The sequence below is a fragment of the Anabrus simplex genome, chromosome 6 (assembly GCF_040414725.1).
Source record: "Anabrus simplex isolate iqAnaSimp1 chromosome 6, ASM4041472v1, whole genome shotgun sequence".
In the NCBI taxonomy this organism is placed as follows: Eukaryota; Metazoa; Arthropoda; class Insecta; order Orthoptera; family Tettigoniidae; genus Anabrus; species Anabrus simplex.
In genome coordinates this window covers 132,129,370-132,143,461 of record NC_090270.1, presented here as the reverse complement: position 1 = coordinate 132,143,461, position 14,092 = coordinate 132,129,370, and positions in this window count along the sequence as shown.

Genomic DNA, 14,092 nt, shown 5'->3' with positions numbered 1-14,092 from the left:
GCTACATCGATGCTTCAAAACAGTGATGGTGCTTTTTTTTTTTTAATCCTCTCGCCTTAATAGAAACATTCCGCGTGACATTGCCCTGAAGATGAGCCAACACACATTAATAGACGCTTCATATTCTGAACCGCAATTCAAGTTACTAAAAGAACAATGTACTCCGCTATATTAGGTCTTAGATTTACACAGAAAAAGAACAGTGTTTCCAAAGCAGGGTCATACTATAACAGAAAGACACCCCTGTTCATCAAATGCAACATTTTCGATAATTATGTTTTAAAACTTCCACTTGAAGTATAGTTTTAAATTGAATTAGGTCAAGTTGTTGGTTTACATTATAATACCAACCTTGGACTCTTCTTAGATTTAATTTCTCATTTTATAATCATTCAAATTAGTTCAATAACTATCTTACTATGCTTCCGTAACTAGTTTAGGTTGTTTGTTAATGTACGTCAAATTCCGATTTTCCGACTCTTGTTGGATTTCATTACTCATTTTATAATTATTCATATTAGTTACTGCTTTAGTGCACTTTTAACTGTAAAACTGATCCCTTTTAGTATCATTCTAAGCGCTTAGTGAAGATGATGATGATGAGGATGCTTGTTGTTTAAAGGGGCCTAACATCGAGGTCATCGGCCCCTAATGGTACGAAATGAGACGAAATGGAATGACAAATTAAAAGCCCAAAATTCTCCACTGACCAGAATTCAAAACATGAGGACGAAGAATGAATGGAAGGATATGAATTTAAAACAATCAGTGGATGCCACCCGCAATACCTTACATTCATAGAAACTGACGGAAAAACAATAGGATTACTGACCAAGGCACTGCTGCTAGAGCATAATACTGAATCGAGGATGCTTGCAGTCTAAAGGGGGTCCAAAATCCAAGTTATCGGCCCCTCATAACGGTACTTATTGCTAGGAAAGTAGAACCATGGTGTTTGTCATGTTGCGGTACTAATCAAAAGTAGCAGAGACTCGCGGTATTCCACACATTATGGTACCACTCACAGGTTGTGAAATTCAACATATAATACAGACCTACGGTTTTTCTCACATTGCGGCGCCATTTATAGGCAACGCAACCCTATGGTGTTCATCACATAAGAGTACTAACCACAGGGACCTTCCCCTATCCTGTAGTGTTCCTCATATAGTGGATACTAATCGTAGACAAGGCAGAACCATGGTAGCTATCAACCCATGGTCCTGCTCATACGGTGGTACTAATCACAGGTACTGCAAAAGCCGACCGCACGGTGCTCCTGTGTGCTACTAATCACAAACCTATTTCGTACCTAATATAGTGGTAGTACGCGCAAGTAAAAGCGACCCTTGGTGTTCTCTGCGTGGTGGTACTAATCACAAGTAGTTTCATAGTTCTAATACAATCATCCCCTGGTCAACCCTTTTAGTCGCCTCTCACGACAGGCAGGGGATACCGTGGGTGTATTATTCATCTGCCTCCCTCACCCACAGGGGATAGTGTGTTTGGTCCGCGAGAGGTATTTTATTTCCCTCAAGTCCGCCGACGAGCTGGTTAGGACCCCCCTATCTGCCACCTGGGACGCACCACGTGGGAGTATCACCTCTCCCCCTACTACGCCTGCGTAGCAGGTTCATGGCTTAGTGAAGAAGCAAACGCTTATTACCATATATTAGTACTATTATACCGTACATCTTCTATTTATCATATTGTATTTTGAACATTTCCTCATTGATACACTGCTTCACCATGCCATCGTGAGACACTGTGCAGATACTGTTTGTCTTTCAGTCCGAGACGGAAGTGTGCTGTGCATCGACGCACTGCTTCAAAGCAATTCACCGTGCCGTATTGAACATTTCGAAACAGTCAGCAGTGTCACTTCGCCCATCTTTACAGTACAGTACCTTATACAACAGAGGTGCTCACGCTGTGCATTCCGTCCCGCGGGCGCCCAGCATTGTAAGTGGGCGGACTGGCAGGCGATGAGTGCAGCGTACGTTATTCAACCACAGTGACGTTGTGGCTACGTCACAGGCCGTGAAGATCTTATAAAGAAATGAAAAGGCCTGCCCACGTCTGTAAAAAAAAAGGTACTATTTCATGATAACAGACCAGCCCTTGGATTGATTACTAGATAACAATAAAAATGAAATGATTTTGATGAGATAAACAAGAAATAGCTGAAGCAGAATGGATGAGGGGATTCATGAATCGTCACCCTGACCTATCCACAAGAACCCTTAAGTTTAAGTAAGGCGACTAGTTCTTCGATGATCATTACTTTAGGCTAATCCCACCTGAACGAATTTGGAACTGTAACGAGACTGGAGTGTCTATGACAGCCCAACTAACAGGGAATATATTAGCTCCAAAGAGAATAAGGCAGACTGAGGGTGCGACATTTGCCGAACTTGGCAGCCTTGTCACAATTATTTCTGTGGCTTGGTTCTAAAAGGGCCAGTGTCATTTATTGTCGAAATTGAGATATTAACTGATACAAACGCGTTTTATCCTGGCTCGCAACATGTTAAAAGGGCCAATGTCTCTCTTAAGTACTAAACGAACAGTTAACATTTAAATAAATAAGCCCTTGCCAATAATGTTAGATTACCAATAAAGATTAGAGACCTGGCAATTTTTAAAGACTACGATAGAAAAAATTAGCGTTTAATAAGGTGACTTCCACAAGGAAAGTATATAGTTTAAAGTTAGTTGTTGAAAAAAATAATTGGAAAACTATAAGCAAAACTTCAAATGATCATAGCTCAAAAACAGGTTTTTTGACATTGGCCCTTTTAGAACCAAGCCACAGATTTTCCTAGTGGTTTAACATTGCACTAACATAACGAGGATTTTTGGTGATGCAAGGATGGGAAAGTATCACCTGTGGCCTTAATTAAGGTACAACTCCAGCATTTGCCAGGTGCGAATATGGGAAATCACGGAAAACCCTCTTCAGGGCTGCCAATGGTGGGATTCGAACCCATCATCTCCCAAATGCAAGCTCAGAGCTAAGCGATCCTAACTGCATGGCCAACACACACTGTTTTATCACAATTATTGTAGCAGTCAGTGCAACTGGGATTCATAGTCCTACAATGTTAGTGTTTCCTTGAGTTCAACCCTGATTCAGCTCGGTGATACTTGAGGATGCTCAGATTCTCCAGTCTTGTGTCAGTAGATTTACAGGCACTTCTGCAGGACAATATTTCCGGTACATTTGCATCTTCGTAGAGGGTCCCAAACTCACCCAGCTTAATTGTGTAAAATGTCTGGCTGAAAAACTGAACTCAATTTATTATCAACCTGAGAGAATAAACAAACACTTGCCATGATTTCATTGCTCCAATCTTGTTTTTGTACAGTACCTGACGTTCACTTCCTTCTACAGACATCAATTTAGTTTCTGAAATAACGATTTTCGTAACATATACACATACTTTATTCATTTAAATGACTCCCAAGTACTGGGGCTGCCCTGATGAACAGAGTATACTAGAAAAACATTGCTCTTCTTCTTGGCATTTCCTCACAGTCCAGTCAGCATTTTCTTGGACGTCCTCTGGCTCTCCGTCATCAGGTTTAAGTGCGAGAACTTGCTGTGCAATGTATGTTGGATTAACTCAGGCCATATACCCATACCAGCAAAGCCTTGTATCTCGCATCTTCTCCTGTATTGGAGCAACTTTGAAGGAAGTCTGAATGACTTCATTTCTGATGTGATTGAGCTGCGTGACTCCCAATGATCACCTTAGCATCTTCATTTCCATGGTAAGAAGCATATGTTCATATCTTGTAGTTCAGGGCCAAACACTCCACCCAATATAGTGGCTACTGGATGGACAACCACGAGGTATATTTTGACTTCAGACACAGACACACCTTCCTTTCACAGGGGATGCTTGTGATCTGCCAGCATTTAAGCCAGGCAGTGTTTACTTAAGTTCAAGTATCTTGCAGCGTGCAACCATCTGCTTTCAGACATGAGCCAAGAATTTTTTGCAGGATTTTGCAAGAGAAATTCCATTGGTGAGATTGTGCCATCTGTCTGGGTGCCTTTTTCCAGGTATTCAGTCTTAGAGAGGTTAAGTTGCAGTCTGAATGTGTTCAACCATTCTTTCCACGCTTGACAAGTTGTTCAAATCTGCTGCAGCTAGCATGTAATCATCATCATCATCATCTTCATCATTATAAAACAGAGACCATAGCTGAGGAGTCTGTATATCTGCAGTCATGTAGTCCATGCAGAGATTGAACAGTAACGGTGATAAAACTAAACTTGATGAACACCCACTTGAATACTAAATGGCTGAGTGACATCAGTAGTGCAGCAGACACATAAGGGGTGTTGTTATAAAGGACTGCAAACAGCAAACATATACCTCAGGAACACCATGGGAATGAAGCGCATACCATATCAGTTCATGTGGGGTCTGCTTGAATGGCTGCTCTAAGTCCAGAAATGGAATGTGGAGTGTTCTCATTTTCTAATGCAAGATTAAGGAAATACCTGGAATGTTCGTTATTTTCTAGAATTTCATGTGTGTATCTTTCCAACCACATACCAGCAGCTGAGGTTATGGTATTAACTTAAAGATAAATACCAGCTTGCCAATCTTAAATTTCTGATAGGACTAGGAATTGAACCCAGACCTCCAAGGGTGGCAGCTAACAGCATAAACCATTACATAATAGAGGTGGATGATATCAATATTGAAAGAACTGGAGTGTATATAAAGCACACACAAGCAAGAGCCTCTCTTTGCTGTTTTGCCACCGATAACAGATTTTCAAATTTCGTATCATTCTTGAACATAATGACATATAGTGTCTGATATATGTCTTCCATATGACTGCATTCAAAGCCTTGAAGCAAACCAATTCTTCCACAAATCGAACACCATTAAAGAAAACGATGCATACCACCACTGAGCACAGTCAGTCCTATCTGAAGAATCTTCCAGAATCACAGAGCACGCAGAGCAGGAATGCAGTGGTGCCGGAATGCACTGGAGTGGAGCCTGAAACCTATTTGGAAAGCCAGAACTCAGTTTGAAACCTATTCCCCTTTAAATTGAATGAAGATTGTTTGTTTTGTAACATTTTAATATTTTAAATCACCCACAGTATTTGAAGAGCCAATAGTGAAGAAATGTCGTATCAAATCACTACTGCCAACTGTATTTCTACTTACACTGTTTCATCAATCTCTGGGATGTGTGATATTGAATATTACTTCAAACTTCTAAATATGGCAGAAATTTTAATTTTTAAATTAACAGGAAAAGATACTAGCCATTTTCAGTAGTATCATTTCTTTATTTTTTCTTTCTTTCTTTCTTTCTTTCTTTCTTTCTTTCTTTCTTTCTTTTTTTTAATTCCTGGATCCTGTTTGGATGGATTTTTCCTTCTGGAAGTCTTTAGACTTGATTAAGTGTACACAGTAAACTATATAAAAAAGTTAACTTTATTAATGCCACTCTTAAGAAAGTCACTGAAATTATTTTTTCCTCGTGTGCATCAGAAATGATACAAAAGTTTGCAAGGAAAAATAAATTACTTCATTTTGAGTTTCTTTTTAACATTAAGACATTTGCCTATCATTACTAATGAACTAATGAACATTACCAATGAAATCAAAAATATTACAATGGCAGAACTCACTCACGTCAGCCAGAATGTGGTTACCATAACCCAGGAAGGATGACACTTCCACCATCTTTTTTTTTTTTGCTAGTGGCTTTATGTCGCACCGACACAGATAGGTCTTATGGAGACGATGGGATAGGAAAGGCCTAGGAGTTGGAAGGAAGCGGCTGTGGCCTTAATTAAGGTACAGCCCCAGCATTTGCCAGGTGTGAAAATGGTAAACCAGAGGAAACCATCTTCAAGGCTGCCGACAGTGGGATTCGAACCCACTATCTCCCGGATGCAAGCTCACAGCCGTGCGCCCCTAACTGCATGGCCAACTCGCCCGGTCACCATCTTTTATAAGGTAAGATTTCATATAAGATTGCATACACACTTAAAGCAGGGCGGCTGCGCATGACGTAAGTTCGGCTGAGGCACCTGCTGTAGCGCAGTGTACAAACACCATGCATTCGGTCTGAGTTTATATGAGAGACTCTGTATATCGATTACTAAAATGTAACGATTCAATTTGATTTCAAGAAGTAATTAATGATTAAAAATTACTTTTGAATAGTAACAATAACTAAGAAAATATTTGTTACAAGTAATTTGATTACTTTTACTCAGTTACTTCCAGACTCTGGACATAGCCAAGGATGGGATTCATACCTTTAGCACATGATCAAATTAAACAATAGGAAGAAACACTTGTTACATAGAAACCACAGTAAATATAAAATATAAACTATTGTATAAGTATTTTTTAATAACTATTAAATTTATGAATAAATAACATTTAGAAAATACTATACCTGAAAAACATAAGGTGTAACAACAGATTACACCTGAAAAAGAAACAACTTAATTAAACTAGAATGACATGTTTTATTTCTGAAAGAAAGTCATCAGATTCTCTCAAATCACATAAACTTCATTACTTTTTATTTTTTAAATAACTTATGAATTGATTAACCTAATAGTTATAAATTAACTGAGTCAAAACTGAAAGAAATGTCCACCACTTTAACATATTGCATAAGTAATTTACAAGAAATCAACTACGAAGCCAATTCAAAAGAATGTGAACAATTTAATAAATACGGTAACACAAAAATTATAATCGAAACAGACTTTCAACCTATTAGGTCGTGTTACGTACATTTAGTACATGTTCAAGAGATGTTAAGTACAGAACAAAAATGGCCAAGCAGACATCAGTGGGATCCGAACCCACAACCTCCCAATTTTGCGTCGGTTGCTCTACCAATTGAGCTATGGTGGCTTAGGCCATCTTTGTTCTGTCGGAATGGATCTAAGCTACAGGTCTGGTACTACTACCATCACACTGTTGAGTGCGTTTAAGTTGCGCGTTGAGGGCCAAGTCAATGAATATTGAATTTTCACGACCGCATTGTAATCGAAACTGACTTTCAACCTGTAAGGTCGTGTTACACAGGACAGAGTAAGGTGTAGCTTCCACCGAAGTCCCAGTCAACATCCATGGCTGTGACAATATGGAAGTTGCTGGGGTATGGGTAGAGCTGAGTAATGACATTCAAGCAAGACTAGTGCATCTGACTGTTATGAAAGGTGCTGCTCATAGGGTCAGTCGTGCTGCAATAGTACTTTCTGATCCAGTGAGGAAAGCAATGGCAAACTACCTCACTCCTCATCTTGCGTAGTACGCCTCATTTTGGTGCTGCCATTGGTTTTTGGGGTTTCCTTATAACCGCATAACCTTTGGTGGTGCTATCTGAGGATCCAACCAGCCTCTGGGCTGATGACCTAACAGACAGACATACATTTAGTACGTGTTCAAGAGATGTCAAGTACAGAACAAAAATGGCCAACCAGACACCAATGGGATCTGAACCCACAACCTTACACATAAGTTTTGTCTTAAACTGGAATGACATGTTTCATTTCTGAAAGAAAGTAAGTTTCGTCTTAATTGGACGTAAAATTTATAGTATTGACTAGGAGGATTAAAATAGTTTTGTACAATTTTGTAAAAAGTTCAACCTCAATACAGATTTAAAATTTCATAGTCTGTATCAAGAATAAGATGCAAGGGAATGATTATACCACTATGGTATTACACTAGCAGAAATGGAAAGTGTTACACAATGAACACCTTGACCGAATGCCACAAAACTGATACCCTAATCTTTCCATGCCTGTGAAATATGTTGATTAGAATTTCATCCCCATACAACCTAATTGTTAGTCAGGAAAAGGCCATTCCTAAACATAGCAGCTGGTGTGTGGAAGTGATGGTTGTTGGGTGTGTCTAACATTACTGTCTCTTTTCAGGTACAGATCGCAACACAATATGCCTAGAAGACGTGCACAGGCAGCTTATCGCCTATCGCCATCTTTTGGATTTTGTGAAAGATCGAATCACTGGCATGAGGGATATGGGAGCATCATACCGATGGACTGCACAGACAGTTGGCTCTAGTGCAATACTTGTAGAATGAGTAGTGACAAGATGGACTCAGGACAACAGTGTGGCATGAAGAGCAGGTGTGGGTCCTTCCAGAAGAACTTCACCACAAGCAGATCGTAGGATTCGTTGGCTAGCTCTGACGAACAGACAGATGCCAACAGCTGAAATCCGGGCAAAGTTCACAGGCAGAGTGTCTCCACAAACCGTTAGGAACAGATTTCTGGAAGCTGGATTGAAATCTTGAGTTGCCATGCATTGCTTACCGCTGATACCATATCACAGACAATACAGACTCGTGTAGAGCCAGAGTCAACTGGGACATTGAGAGCCATTCTGTGGTGTTCAGCGATGAGTCTTGTTTCTGTTTGTGGTGGTTAGATCGACGTGAATATGTCCATAGATGACCTGGTGAAAGGTTACAGAAAGCAGCGATTATCGAAGCGCATAACTCTCCGACTCCTGGAATCTGGGTAGACTTACTTGTGATCGGCTGATGATGACCAAGAATACTGGTCGAAACCAGTACCAATTTTAATTAACAGGATGGATTTGGTACTTGTTGAAGGGAGACTAAATGCTCACCAGTATGTGGCAAGAATGATAAACCCTGTTGTCATATCTTTTATGATGAGAGTACTAAATGGCATATTCCAGCACGATGATGCAAGAGCCCACACTGCAGTACACACAGAAAAGACCTTCAGGAATGTGAGGATCCTTGACTGGCCTATCCAGCCCCTGATTTGTCACCCACAGAGCATGTCTCGGATGTGATGGGAAGATGTATACAGTCATACCAGCTTCCAGCCAGCAATTTTCATTAACTGTGTGTTTCAGGCATGGCAAGAAATCCCTCAAGATGACATTCGGAGACTGTTTGCTTTCCTGCTACACTGAATACATGAGTGTATTCGTGCCTGTGGGGGTCATACCTCATACTGATGATGATGATGATGATGATGATGATGATGATGATGATGATGATGATGATGATGATGATGATATTGGGACAGCTCCATATGGACTGAAAGTTTATACAGAAATGCACACACTGTGCAGGGGTATAAACTTAATCACTACAAAGTTTTGTCAGAGAACACGGTCTCTTTGGGCACTCCAGTGCATGGTAACAACCACAGAACTTCTCACACCATTGACATACACAGTCATGGTTCGGATCGTGAAATCTAGGTACAACACATGCCTTATGATGGAAGCCATAGACAGCTGCACGGGTCACTGAATGTCTGAGGTCGAAGCAACTCTGACACCAATTGACTGTTGTCATTGCATCCGTTATATAAAAATCACTCCAAATTTTTGTCTTCTTTAATTTCAATTCATGTAAGAGCTCTTGATATGCCTTTGTTGATTGTAGAGTCATTGTATGTCGCAAGTCCTCTATGAAGAAAGGTTCTTGGGTCAGTTCATACACAGGTCTAGAGGGTGTGTATTTAGATACGCATAGGGCTCTTTTAAGGAAAGTTGATTTCACCCTTTCTCTTTTAGATCTTTCTTTTTCAGGAAGGTCCAAATTGTTTCAATGCCGTAAGTGACAGTTGGAGTACCTTTAAGGCAGAAGAGTTTCAAGGCCGTTTTGATTGACAGTTGACTAAGGTGATCTATGTTGTTTATTGCTATTATTGCAGCCAGGGTCCTTTGCTTTATGTGAGTTGTAAATGTGGTCCCAGTTGTCTGAAAAGTCATTCCAAGATACTTGAATGTATTGACAATTCTTAAAGGTGAACCTTCGTAGCTTATTATATCTGATGCCGCTTGTCTTCCTCCCCTTCTAAAAACCATGACTACTGTCTTCTGATCATTAATCATTTAATATCTGTTATGTGATGAACACCTCCACAGAGTTTGATAAATATCAGAGTGGTACTTCATGGTGTAACACTTTCCATTTCTGTAAATATAATTACAAATAACAAGATTTACAGGTTCTTGGGTCAGTTTATACACAGGTCTAGAATCATTTACAACTATTTACAGTATTTTTAGTAAAGGAGACAATATTGTGTAGAATTTAAACAATAACAGTTGCTTGTAAAGGTGTGGTAAGGAATCCATACGAACACGCACGAAAACGGCTGAAAAATCCAAACCACTGGAGTCAAGCTGGACTGCATCCAGTAGAACCAGCACTGTTCATCAATGAACACACGAATATCTGCAAACTGTAAAATACCCAGATTGGTTTGGATTTCTCGAAAGAAGAGCTGTGTATCTGGAACTGAAACTGTAGAATACGTATTTGATTTTAGACTTCTTCTTAGCACTGAAAACTCAACTAACATTGCTCCATAGTGCGATATAGTGCTTTGTTAACTGCACCTTAACTTCACATTTTTTACCTGTGCTTCTTATTTGTGTTTGACTAAACTTCAATGCACAGTGATCCCTAAAGATTTTAGTGCTTCACTAACAGCAACTAACAGAATTATTTTACCTTCACATTTTATTTATCTGTGCATTGTTTTACACTTACCTGTGATTGGCTGATGATGACCAAGAATACTGGTTGAAACCGGTACCAATTTAAATAAAACAGGAATGTAAACTCTCATTTCTTATTTTAATTGTATTGAAAGGTTGAACTGCCATGGATGCTGAACAGCTGATATTCTTGATACAAGATATGAAGTATTTATGGGACAAACGAGGGTCTATTTATTGCATGTGGAATATGCAGAAGTAGTTATGGAGTTAGATGGCGAGGCAAGGAGTGATCACTCCACTATTTAAGAAAGGTGACCGCAGGAAGTATATCAACTATAGAGGTGTAATCCTCTATCTCATTTATCCACTCCTGTCTCTATTTATGAGTTCTTCTCACTAGCAGAGGTGCATTCAATGCATAAAGATCACACAAATAATCAGGAAATATATGAGTCCATCATGGAGAGAAAAAATCAGAAAATTTGTTGAACCTAAACTTGAGGAAGAACACCATGGATTTAGATTGAACAGATCAACTCTAGATCTCATTCCTTTTTGACAAGAATAGTTTTTTGAAAAATACTGGGATAGGAATAGAATGGTTATAGTTGTATTCTTGGATAGTGAGAAGGAATAATAATAATAATAATAATAATAATAATAATAATAATAATAATAATAATAATAATAATAATAATAATAATAATAATAATGTTATTGGTTTTACGCCCCACTAACTACTTTAACAGTTTTCGTAGATGCTGAGGTGCCAGAATTTAGTCCCACAGGAGTTCTTTTACATGCCAGTAAATCTACCGTCACGAGGCTGACATATGTGAGCACATTCGAATACCACCGGACTGAGTCAGGATCGAACCTGCCAGGTTGAGGTCAGAATGCCAGCGCCTCAACCGTCTGAGCCAATCAGCCAGGCATATTGAGAAGGCATATGATTACATACCACATAAGCACATATGGAAATATCCAAAACCTAAAGAAGTGTCAGATGAGATTATAGCTTGAGTAAAACAACAATATCAAGAGACAAAGAGCTGTGTGCAAATTCAAGGAGGAAGGTCAATTTGTTTTGAAACCAACAGCTTGAGTCCAACAAGTAAATTGTCTATCACCACATCTCTTCATTACTATAATGGATGAGGTTATAAAAGCAGTGACAAGGAAGGATCAGACAACAAATGCACTTATATTTGCCGATGGTGTTATACTATGAGGTGAGACAGAAGCAGTAGTTCATGCTGAACTGAATCTTTGGCAAGAAGAATTTGAAAAAATGGGGATGATCATCAGCCAAACTAAAACCGTTGGTTTAGTGATGAGTTGAAATCCAGGAGTAGTAACCTGTGAGTGCAAAATGAAGTAGATATTTTTAATAACTTCAAATACTTAAGGAGGAGCTTTGTTTCTTCTGACAATACCATAAACCAAAAAAATAGGGAATAGGATACAAGCTGCATGAAAATTCTACCACACCGTTCGTCAATCACTTTGAGATGATTCCTTCCCCCCCCCCCAAGCTTCCAAGCTCACACAGTACAAAACATATCTTGTACCAATTCTAACATATGGAATGAAAGCAGCAACGTTGACTAGACCTGCAAAAAGTCGTCTACAAGTCATTGATAAGAAGTTCCTTCATTATTCTCTCAAAAAGACAAGTAGAGACAAAATAAGGAATGAAAATATCCATCAACAACTTGAATTGGAGAAGCATTTGTTGGAAACATTAGAATTAAGCAGATGGAATGGACATATGAGAAAGATGGCTCCAATTACGACCCCTAGAAAGGAATGTTGTTGGTAAGCTGCCCAAAGGGAGACTTGTGATGGTTGGGAAAAGCAAATTTTCAACGACCTTGGAAAACGTGATGTAAATTGGCAGCAAAATGTATAACTTCAGCTTCGGATGGACAAGACACACTGGAAGATACCTGCAAACACTTGCACCTGGCTTGCAGGAGTGGAGAATTGATGACCATGGTGAGGGGAATACTTGAGCTTCGTAAATATAATTCACTTAACTTATCTATTCATGTCTTGATTCATACTTATGTCTGAAGAATGCTTATAAAACAAGTTTTAAGGGCCATTTGCATCATGAATTCCAGAAATATGTGTGTTTCCCCATCTAGTTACTTCAGTTTTACATTTAAAGGTTGTTTACAAATTAAAGTTGAATACTACCTCTTACATTATGGGCTGTAGGACAGCACCAGAAGGTATGAAATTCACAAAGGTGGAGTTCAGCCATAAAGTGATGTCTATGTCTAATATTTCAACTGCATCTGAATAATATTTTAGTTCTGACAGTGCTGCTATATATTTTAGTCATTATTATCACTAGTAATTGTAATGTGTTGATTTTAATTCCTAATAACAATGAAAATAAACTTTTTTCTGAACAGTATGCTTAAATCATTTTCCCCACTGTCAGCCTCCGTAGAGTAACAGTTAGCACTATTAGCTACTGTCCTCGGAGGTCCGGTTTTGATTCCCAGTACCGCTAGAAATTTATGAATGGCAGAACGGCTGGTATGTGGTTGACATGGTAGCCTACATGCAGCTCACCTCCATTGGGAGTGTGTTTCAAAAGAGCTCCACCACCTCAGGATTGAGGATACGAGTTTACTTATTATTGCCCCAGTATTTGAATCAAAGAAAATGTTACATTTCTGTGACGTGACAATGAAACTTCACACATAATGCCGAGTGGTCATTGTCCACTCAAGATAAACTTTATCGCAGTGATATGATAAGTCATCGTGATGACAGAGAGTAATTTCTGTTATTACCTCTCTTTGAATTTGAATTTTCACCAGGATAAGAGATTTTCTTTCCCTAGTTAGGAAAGATGAAAGAAATGTTAAAATTTAGGATGAAGTAAGTAGAAGAGGTGAAGAAATTCCCTCGATTACCCACTTTAAATGAACATTGCTTACCGCAAAGTTACAGTCAGAAGATTTCAGGTGAAATAGTTTCTTGAATGTTACTGTATTTTTTCAAATGAAGTTGTATTTTGTTTAATACGTATCGAAATGCTTCACATTTCATGCAGAAATAACCAAAGTAACCTACTGTATCTTGTCCTTTTCTCTATTAGCCCATGAATGTGAAAAATTCATCAAACATTTGTCTTTTGAATCAAATATCATTTACCCACTCCTGTCTCTATTTCCGAGTTCTTCTCACTAGCAGAGGTGCATTCAATGCATAAATATCACACAAATAATCAGGAAGTGCCATTATATTATCCTGATTAACTCGGCCGAATTCTCAACCAAAGAACGTATAACTGATTTCGTACGAATAAACTTTGCAGACATTCGGCCGAACTTGCAGTTCACAGGTTTCCACTTCCAGTGGACGAGAGACCTAAGAAGCAAAAGTAATATTTTTCTCAGCCAAAAGTAACCATATCGCCTGATCTACCCCATGCTCCCCTACGTACCAAAGAGGATAAGTGCTACGTACGCTACCACCATCTGTGCATTCGCCAATGTGTAGAGCTGGGAATGGAGCAGCTGCTTCTATGATTGTAATCGGTAG